The following is an 11,614-nucleotide window of genomic DNA, read 5'->3' on the forward strand; positions in this document are numbered from 1 at the left end:
TTCTTTTCACTTATTTTCTTATAATCTCTACTATGGATATCCTAAAAAAAATTTACAAATATAAATACTTTTGTAACGAGGAGCGTATTAACTCTAAATAACAAAGTTGAGGGGTATATCATGACTTTTTCCTACATTTAATAATATGTTGGTGTGATATTTTGAAGGGAAAAAGGACAAATATACCCCCCGAACTATCGTAAATGGTATGCAGATACCCTCCGTTATACTTTTGGGACATTGATGCCCTTGTCGTCCAAAAACTAGAGCATATATGCCCTTCACTCTAACGGAAGACTAAATAGGGACACGTGACTCAATCTTATCCGTCGATCCGATATTTAATACATGTCGGGTCGGTGGATAAGATTGTGACACGTGTATATCCGTTAGTATAAAAGGTATATATGCTCTAGTTTTTGGACGCAAGAGGCACCAATGTCCCTAAAGTATGACGGAGGGTATCTGCATACCATTTACGATAGTTCGGAGATATATTTGCCCTTTTTCCCTATTTTGAAATCTTCTCGAAGATGAGTTTTCCGAACTTGAAAATTAGTTTTGACCATTTTTTAATAAAAAATTCAATTTTTTTAAACAACATAGCCTTAATTTCTATAAATAAAAAAAATCAATTCACGTCAAATATTTTTTAAAAAATATTGTATTTTTATGTCCAAACATTCTTGATTGTCTTGCCACATCTCTATTTCTTTAAAAAAAAAAGAAAAAAAGGAACGAGAGGGGTATATCACCAACCGGCGTATTTTAGCAATTGGTTGGGGGAAGTTAGGTGAGTTTGCGAATATTGTACTCTTTCCCTGAATTTGCTTTATTTGATTGGACAAAAATTTTAAGAAATAAATTTAACATATATAAATAGAATAAAAAAGAACCTTTAGATGTGATACACATAAATCTTTCAATCACCAAATAAGCATCCTACAAAAGATAGAAAATTTTGTAAAATATGGAGTGAATACTGGCCCGTTTAGCCATGCAATATTGAATCATGATATAATATTATAATATGAAATCATTAGATGAAGTTGAAGTTTGGTTTGGATATGCGATATGAAATTTTTATGTTGTATATTTTCTCATAAATATAAAAATTTCATAAGTTGTAAAACTATTAAAATAGTCTCAATTATTTATTCAATCTTATCAAGTAAACAAAAAATTATAAAATCGTTTAATAAATTATTACAAAGTTATTTGTTCTCCACTTAAGTAACTGTTACATCTAACTTTTATTGATCAAACTTTAATTCAATAAAAAAAATTGAACATAAATTGTAGTGTATTAGTCTTTAATATAATCCTGCTACATAGTACGAACTATCTTCTCGTGTTGAACTTGCCTTTCTCGATATATGATCGAGAAGACGAACCAACAATGTTACTTTGAGTCATTTGTTGGTCAATATCATCCACAATTATATTTTTATGCTCATAGACCATAAATATTTCATCACTCCTTTGGTATTCTCGCAAATAATTATGTAACAATGTACAAGCTATGACAATTTTCACTTGTGTGTCAATATCATATGGTTCATGCCTTATTTCACTTGTGTGCAATTACACATTTTTAGTGCATTAATTTCGTACTAAAATCAAACACATTGGAAGTAGTGATTATCAAACATACATCACTAATTTTGTCCTTTTTCATACTAAACTGCTTTAAACATTTTCATATGTAGCCGAAAAAGAAGTTTTCTTATTATGAAAAATAAAAAATGTATTACTCCCTCCATTCTTATTTATATTCATAAAATCAATTCCTACTTTGTCATTTATATTAACCAAATTTAAAGTAATACATTTTTTTATGTTGGTGAGAATAATAAATTTAAAAAAGTAATGATGTGATTATTAATTTTATTTACATATGAAATAAATGGTTAGTAGATATAAATATGGGTTGTTTTAACAAAATATAAACTTGTGGGTCAACTTTTGTATTTAAAAAATCTCATATCATGATATAGAATTCCCATATCATGATTTTTGGAGAATATGGGATTCCATCTCATGATATGAAATCATGAAATGGAATCAGCGTGAAATCGCATGTCCAAACACGGATTCCATCTCACAATCCATATCGTGATATGGTATCGCATAATACTAGATAGAAAAGTCAGGACAAGTTCGGGCTCAATATATATTATTTTATTTATTTTAATTTATATGACACAGATAAAATTAGGAGAGTCAACTAAATTTTTAAATATTTTTTTATTTTTAATTGTATTTTAATATTTTTTAACATACTTTTCAAATAATATATGTAGCACATGTGATATTTTAAGAGTTAATCAATTTTTAATGTATTTTTTAAATATCTTAAGTTGTTAATTATTGTGATCTATGTGGCACATGTGAAATTTTGGGAGTTGATCAAATTTTAAACTGTTTTTAATATATGTTAGTGTTACTCACTCTTGTGGCATATGTGAAATTTTGAACTCAACCAAATTTTCTTTATATTTTTAAAAATATTTTAAATTGTTAATTATTATGGCTTATTGTACTCTTAATTCACGTAATTTTTAAATAATATGTGTTATTTCCAATGTCTCAATTTATGTGGCACATGTGAAATTTTGAGAGTTACTCAAATTTTTAATATGTTTTTAAATACTTTAAATTATTAGTTATAGTACTCTTAATGTAATTTTCAAATAATATAAGTTACTTCCTTTGTCTCAATTTATGTGGCACATGGAAAATTTCGAGAGTCAATCACATCTTAATATGTTTTTGAATATTTTAAGTTGTTGATTATTGTGATTTATAATCCTCTTAATGTAATTTTCAAATAATATATGTTACTCCAATCCCATTTATGCAGTACAACTGAAATCCCGATAGTCAACCAATTTTTTAATATTTTAGGTTGATTTTTAGTACTATTTTTGTAAATACATAATGTATTAAAAGATAAATAAGATAAATAAATTAAAACGGATATAATACTAAATCAAGATAGAGAACGTTGTAGAAGAAAGGGCAAATCAATCAATTGATCGGTTGACCCTAAACTCCTATATTCTCTTATATTATGTTTTTGAATATTTTAAGTTGTAAATATTGTGATTTATAATCCTCTTAATGTAATTTTTAAATAATATATGTTACTCTCTTCATCCCAATTCAGCACGAATGAAATTTTGAGAGTTGACCAAAAGTTTCAATATTTTAAGTTAACTTTTAGTGCTATTTTTGTAAATACATAATAGATTAAAAGAAAAATAAGATAAATAAATTAAAATGGATATAATACTAAATATAAATAGAGAAAGCCGAAGGAAAAGGGAAAATCGATCAATTGACCCCAAGCTCCTCTATTCGCTCCTATATTTAGAGTAATTTGATCTTTTAAAAACGAGAAAAATGAGTGTCAAATATATATAGAGATAAAGGAGTAAACCAAATATGTACGTAGTCGAATTAGGAGTGTTCATGGATCGATTAAAAGTTGATCCAATCGATCTCAATGCTTGCATGTAATATCGATTCGATGATATGATAATACCAATATCAGATAATTAAGGCAAATTTATGTGTCACGACCCAAAAATGAACGTAATGGCACTTGTCTTATCCCACCAAGACAAGTCAACCTAATATCCAATTAATACAGTGAATGCGGAAGTAAAAACAAGAAAAAGAAACTAACACCATCTACTAATGTGGAAATCATAATCAACTCAAAATAAAACCCCGAAACCTGATAGTCACATGTACAAACCTCTAATGTATTACACTAGAATTGAAAGAAAACATAAGTCCCAAATGATGTTGTCTCTAAAATAGAACAAGATCATAAATAGGAGTAAGAAGGTCCGCTGAGATGACAAGCAGTTACCTTACAAATCTCTATAGAAAGCCTCAGAAAAGAAGAGAATAAAAAGTATCACGAAGATCCGGGCTAGTAACCTACAAAAATGTAGAAGCAAGGGGTAAGTACCAAACCACACAACACTCAACAAGTAAATTTCTAAATACAAGCTAAGGGAATAAAATACGAGTACTCCTTACACCACAACCGAACCTCCACAACTACAACCTGCATAAAACCAACCCAACCTAACAGTTCATAATTTACATAGCACACAACTCAACAACAACATTATAACAATTACATATCCTCAACAACAACCTCAATATTCATCAATCACAAGCTCCACAGAAAGGCATTCGCAAGATCAGCAAAACACAATATCAAGTTCACTAATGATAAAGATGTGCAATGCAATGAAATGCAATGTCAAGTATAATGATGCATGTCTGACCTAATGATACACACCTGTTGTCTCATAGTTCGGGACTCATCGGAGACATATCTGTCCATGCATCCGTCATGGAGTGTTACACGACTCTCGATAATAAAATCTGTCGCGGCGTGCGACACGTCCCTCGATAATAGAATCAGTCATGGTGTGCGACACATCCCTCAAATCATAGTATCCGTCGTGGCGCACGACACGTCCCTCAAAATGATATATCCTCCTCAATTCACATAACACTTATCACAACCATGTCTCATAACGAATGCAAATGACATGTTCACACAACTAATGAGGAGATGGCCATTTTCATAACAATGCACAATGCACAATTCACAACAACACAATTGTGATACATCATCAAAAATGAATCAATAAACCTTTCAAATCATTCTCAACACATCATACACCAATAATTAATCACATTGTCTTTTATTATCCTTTTTTTTATCATTAGAATTATTCAATATGGACAAGTCAACCCCTCACCAAGTCCCATTACTCCCCAACACATACCACAAGAAAATACACGTTTCTATACACTTAACAAGGGTTTAGAAATCCACTTGCCTCAAATAGTTGAACAATCACTTCGGGACTTGAGTCTTCCCCTTTCATTGATCTTCCAATTCCATAAAATCCATTCAAATAAATAATCATTATAAGATTTCAAAACTAACAACACTCATATTACTATGTGTCTAGTCTAGACGCAAAACTCACTCAAATTTATAATCAAGTTCCTAAGTTTGGTGCCAATTAACATATCAACTCTCATATTTTCCAAATTTCAAGTCTAGGGTTAATTTCCAATTTCTCCAGTATCATAAATCTACTGATATTCATATAATACCATACACTTAATATTTAATTATCTATCTCAATACGTCAAAACTTAAATTATCATAGGCAATTGATATATATAACGGTACTCCACTTAAACCATTCACATACTGCCAAAAGGGAAAATCGCTAAATAACTTCCCAAGAAATGGAATTAATTAATGTCACATCACCAAATTTTTAAGCAATTATCACCACCTATTACCTAACCACTGATTCCACAATTTATCCTCCAATCATATTTACGTATCAATTAAAATTTAGATCTTAGCAACAATAGTTATTTTTGGGTTCAATTACATTTACTCTTACAATATAATTCTCACAATCCTCCTAGTGACAAAGCTACTTACTTAAGGAAATTAGGGAAATTTCGAAGTTTTTACCTTCAGGTGCTGCCGCTTCGTGTTGAGCCGCATGTAAGGTTCTTGCTCGACCCTTTTTTGTTTTTCTAAATTGCTTATGTACTAAAAGTCTAAAAGTAATAAACCCTAGTAACTTATATTAATATGGGTCAAATAGTATAGGGTATTAAATAAAGGGTGACATTGACCCATTAATGATCAACTAAATAAATAAATTATTTAATATATACTCATCAATTAAATAACCATAGTTATCGAATAATTCAAAATTTTCAAATCAACTTCACCGACTAGTCAAAAATTACTCGGGGAAACTATCAAGAGGGGTAAAACGCTAATTTTATGAAAAAATCCCAAAAATGACCTTCTGGGTCATTACATTATCCACCACTAAAAACTATGTTCATCCCCGAACATAAAGAAGGAGTTCGAAAAATAACCAACGTTATCAAAATCTTGAGTTATGACTTTCCAGAGTCCGTGTTCATCTCTCAAAGTGAGCTCCTCCGTAACACCATTTCATCAAGATCAACTACTAAGAACTGAAATTTCGAACCAAAATTTGAAAAATCTACAAATCAGGAGTCATTACCAAGCCAAAGACTAACCCTTGAACCCAATTTGAACCAGAATCCTTTGAACCATAACACAACCACCAGGATGAATTTATTTATTTTTCACATAACCACGATAAAATTCTGAATCAACACCGGCAACAATCAGAAGTGAACCTGAATCAACCACCACACATTCATAATACACAAACCATCATAGATCTTATCAATATTCCCTTTTCACATCATAATCTTTCCATGAACTTAAGTTATAAAATTATGATCTTTAGACATCGGATACTCATCAAGGGAGAATCAAACTTATCTAACCCAATTTTTTTTTATTGAGGAACCACCTAGTGAATAGTACACTCAAGCATACAAAACCTCTAACAATACAATCGAAAATGCTAGATCAGTACTCGTGATTGTAGACAACCCTTAAGAACGGTACAATTAGATCTAGTGATCCCCACATTTAATCACACATAGTCAAAATGTGACCTCGACAACGAGACAAATATTAAGACTATCGTACAACTGTAACTATTCATGGTAGTTCTTCTATAAGTTCTCAAAAGCAAAGTTATGCCTGTAGAATTGCTAGTATATCGTAACTCTCTCAAACAACACCAAATCTTCCATAATTGAAATGACCAACTTTGTCCAAAGATGACACCCTATCAGGAGGACAATCGCAGGATCGGTACACCCAATCCACCACTAGGGAATCACCTATAGATATAAAAACACACGTGTGAGCATAGATAGTGAATCATACTCTAAATCATGTCCAAAACAGAATACATGGTCGCATAAAAATGTACCGAACTAAGGTCAAATAACACAATATATTCTTTCATAGTGCCCATATCAAACATTTCCATTCATCTGACTCTATCTCTTTGATTTTTAGCTACCCACAATCAGTTAGTCTGATCCCTATTACAATCGTACACATACTTGATTTATCAAACCCTACACACTTCTCACGATATTTCACTGAAGCTAATACACTTTATACTAACAGAACATCATAATCACACCGTCTATTTACTTTGCTCTCAAACTGTCACTAGTATCAAAGTCTTCTTAGCAAATACATTGTCGTCTCTATAATTTCTGAATTGTGGCATTCTCTCTTTCCATGTCAAATACGAGTCACAACCAAAATTGATAGCACTAATTTCAAATCTAAAAGTACTTTCTCATCGAGATACAATAGTTGAATCATATTCAATGTCAACTCCATGCAATCTTTCACATATCAAGTTTCAACTATTAGTCAAACCATCATATATCTCATACCAACACTTAAGAAATTCTGGGTCACCACCCCAATAATTCTATATACTATGAGAACATAACCTCTATTCAACATTAAATGCTTATGTTGCGCATCATAACAATCTATGTAGCCCCATCTATATAATAATTTCAATTCCCTCGAAATCCTCATTAACCGTGTAGAACTGTACGTCCATACCGTTGCGTATCCATAGGTCACTTACCATAAATTGAACAATGTAGCCCCACATAACAATGCAAAATCTCCCACACCTCATTGTTGTCACCCAAACCAAAATCCTATCTTCATAAAAATCAATAGTAAACCCCTAGTAAGTATGTACCGAACCAATTCATATCTCATAGTCATATCTAAATTCAAAGGCGAAAAATCATACAACTTTCAAATCCGAACCACGGGTCTAGGAAATGTCTTATTCCTTCATCTTTCTTAAATTCTTTCCATAACACAATTTCAAATACCTTGAACTCTTTGATATACTATACTCTTGTTCCTTTCGTTGACTCGCTTACCAATCTTATCCTTTGAGCAACAACCCATGACATTTTTACCTTATCCTTTAAATCAAAACATTACCTGAAATCTCCCTTAGGTATAACAATCCAAAGTAACCAAATTTACGACTCAAACAATGCACAAGTTCTTCCAAATGCTTAATACGATCGATCATTTCTTACCTTACCAATTCATACCTTGACAAAACATACTACCACGAACATAAACTGACAATGAAAAACTTGAATTTTGATCTCAACCGTGTAACACAATATCATTATCTATCAGCAATAGCTCATACATTGAAGATCTTTATGAATTCACGTATCTTAGCCTTTAATTGATTGCCTCTCCATTGATCTTACCGTATCCTTCGTTAAAAATTCAACTGTACCAGTTACCAAACTCAAAATAATAAAAGCACTTACCATCACACTCTAGTCAAATGTCTGTAGACTTCTTTCTCAAATCTTATCCAACAACTTTTAACTGATATGAATGACAAATAACACTATCACCATAACCATAATAAAACAGATGGAACCACGTGTATCTATACCCAACTCTCCACTCTTTCTAAAGATACATCTTTGGCCCATGCAATCAGAGTAAATATCCTTGTTCTCACCTCCATTCGAAGGCTAAACTACATCTCACTAATTCTTTCCATTTATGACTCTAACTCCTTTCAATTCTATTCGAGTGGTGTCCCAACATATCCTACAACTTTTTATACGATCACGAGACTCACCAAATAGTAGCAAATTATAACTTTAGATACACAAGTTGTTATTACCATACGTTATCATAGTTAATTTACAATTTTGAGCATTAGATAAATGTCACAATGATGGATATTTCTGTCTACATGTTATGAGTGAATGTACATTGATTAAATGGAACTGCTTCCTTCCCTCTCAAAATTTAATGTATTCAATCTTTATTTTTGTTAAATCCATCATATTGTGCCTTTTGAATTATCAGTTCAGAATTCAACAGTTATGTTTATCTGATTTTGATCTAATACGATTTTAAAGAAAATTGAATTTTATAATTTTAAAGCAACTATATATAAAATAATGTATTTGAATTATTTTTAATCTTATGATCTTAAATATAGAATATAATTTTTAAAAAATATGTATATTGTTTTGGGATGAAATAAAATAGAATATAAGACAAATAAATTGCAGAAGGAATATTAAATATTATTTATTTTTTATTATATATTTTTACCTATATATATTTTATGTTAAAATTTAATAATTCCCTATTAAACCTATATTTTATTTTCCATGTACAAATGCTTATAAACATTTTACGGTACATGTCTCCACCTAACACATGCCTCCCTCTTACCAACACATTTATTGTTTTCTCAATTCTTTTAGAAACGATTACTTCACTACAACATATAAAGATTTTAGAACTATTTATTTAATAGTAATGATAATATAATTTTTATTTTATTATATGTAGCGATAATAATAAATATAAATATATATAATTATTATTTATTTAAATATCATAAAATATTTTAGAGACTTTGAATGCAATGAGCAAATCTAAAGCTAGTATGTGACATCCAAGTAGTAACTAAAATTTCTTTTTTATTTTGGATGGAGATGAGTTTGGTGAATAAAATCATTGAAGTTTTTTTAGCAAGTGTTTGATCATAAATTTTAAATTTTTTATTTTCAAATATTGATTAGTTCATGAAATTTGATCAAGTTTTAAAATTTTTTGCTCTTTAAATATAATAGTGAGAAATTTCATTTCCACTCAGAATATTTCAATTTCTTTAAAACTAAAATATATATTGTACAAATTCAAGAACTCAAACTAAATATATATATTGATCATAAAATTTTGTACTCAAAGAAGATATTATGATCCGTGCATGCACCTGTTGATTTTGGTGTGTCCTTTTCTTATCCTTATATTTGAATTATTAATGGTAGATTCTCGAAAGTATTTTTCATGTTTTTATTTTGAAGGTAGATTAATTAGATATGTAGCTTTCAAATTTTTATTCTTTTCAAAGGACATTATACACACCACGCCAATCTAGTCCTATATACACTTTGTTTTGTATGGATGGTTGTTACGTATTGTTTCATAATGTATCGTATTATATTGTATTGTGTTATATTGTATTGTATTGTATTGTTTTAATGAATACAATGTTGGATAGATTGTACTGTTCTTCGTCGTTACATAATGTCACACATCCATAATTTGAGTGATAAACCCACAAGAAAAGTAGTGTACGGGGTAGAGCTACTATAAAAATGTAGGATAAAATATGAAATATGGTTAGTAAATACTAAAAAAATAGAAAAAGATATTAAGGTAACGACGCGATCACACCAAATCGGTCTTTACATAAAATAGGTCTTTTTATCGTTACCTAACGATAAATTTAAACGAACGATAAAATAGAATTTATGTAATTATCAAAACAAATATTGTATTTAAACTAACAATACAATACAATAGAACATGTAACAACCATCCAAACAAGGTGTTAGTGGTGATCTACCTATAATTAACCTCATATTCTTAATTATTTGAAAGATAATGAGTAGGCCTCGCTTTCTCTTTCAAAGAAATTAGCTCATGTTTTTAATATAAAAATATACTATATTAATAATAAATAATAGATCAAAAGTTTTGTCAGAGAAATAAAATAGAGGAGGTAAAAGTAATATAGCAAATCACAAAAAATAATAGTATATACTTTCCAATATACTTTCACAAAAAAATGTTTTTTCAGCCACGTCACCACTTCCCCTTAATGCTTGATGGCTTCATTATTACCTTGAGGTAACTAGCTTGTTATATGAATGGGAAAACAAGTTTCATTATTGTTTTCTTACTTTAATTATGTATACATTGAATCAACTAAAGAAAATTTATAAGATTGATTTATCATTTTACACGTTTAATTTGGCCTAGTTTATATAGAGATTACTCTGTAGGCTTAGGTACGTGACATGGACTAGGGAATGCATGATTGCGAGGATGGATGTCAAATATGTTCAAAAATTGCTGGTCCACTTAATTCATTCAAACTTTTATGAGTAAGGTATAAGCTAATTTCATATTGAGCTGATTTTAGTTCGATCCAACGTAACTTATTTTTAAAGTAATCTTCAATATAACTTAATTTTAGCTTATATTTAAGATTTATTTTAATTTGAATTAACTACTTGAGATTTTTTTCCAGGACTTGAGTCTTGAATCTCTGACCTTGATTCAGAGTTGTATCTAGAGTCTCAAGTAGGTGTTTGGTCATAGGACTTGTGACCCCAATTTTAAGTTTTTATTTGAAATCAATAGTTATTTACACAATTTATATAGAAAATTAGGAAAATCTATCTAATTAGACAAACGTTTCTATCATATATATTAGTTTTTCTTATAGTTTGATATAATTACATATTGTCTCACTAGTTAATAATTTCATACAAATTATAAGTCAAATATATCTAGATACATGTATTTTTAATACCAGATACACTATAACACAAGAGAGGCGAACAAGATTGTAACACCTCGGAAAATGGTAGGTTAAATTAGATCCTAAACGTGAGGGTGAATGTCATGAAATGGGGTTTTAGAAGAGGTCAAAGCCAAGAGGCAAGGGGCCAAACCAAAAGCCAAAGGCCAAGGCTGCCCCTAGCCAAGGCACACTGCCTCACCCTTCACGAGGGGGACCGCGGACCGTGGTCCTCACCACGACTC

Source organism: Solanum stenotomum, chromosome 1 (assembly GCF_019186545.1).
Source record: "Solanum stenotomum isolate F172 chromosome 1, ASM1918654v1, whole genome shotgun sequence".
Lineage (NCBI taxonomy): Eukaryota > Viridiplantae > Streptophyta > Magnoliopsida > Solanales > Solanaceae > Solanum > Solanum stenotomum.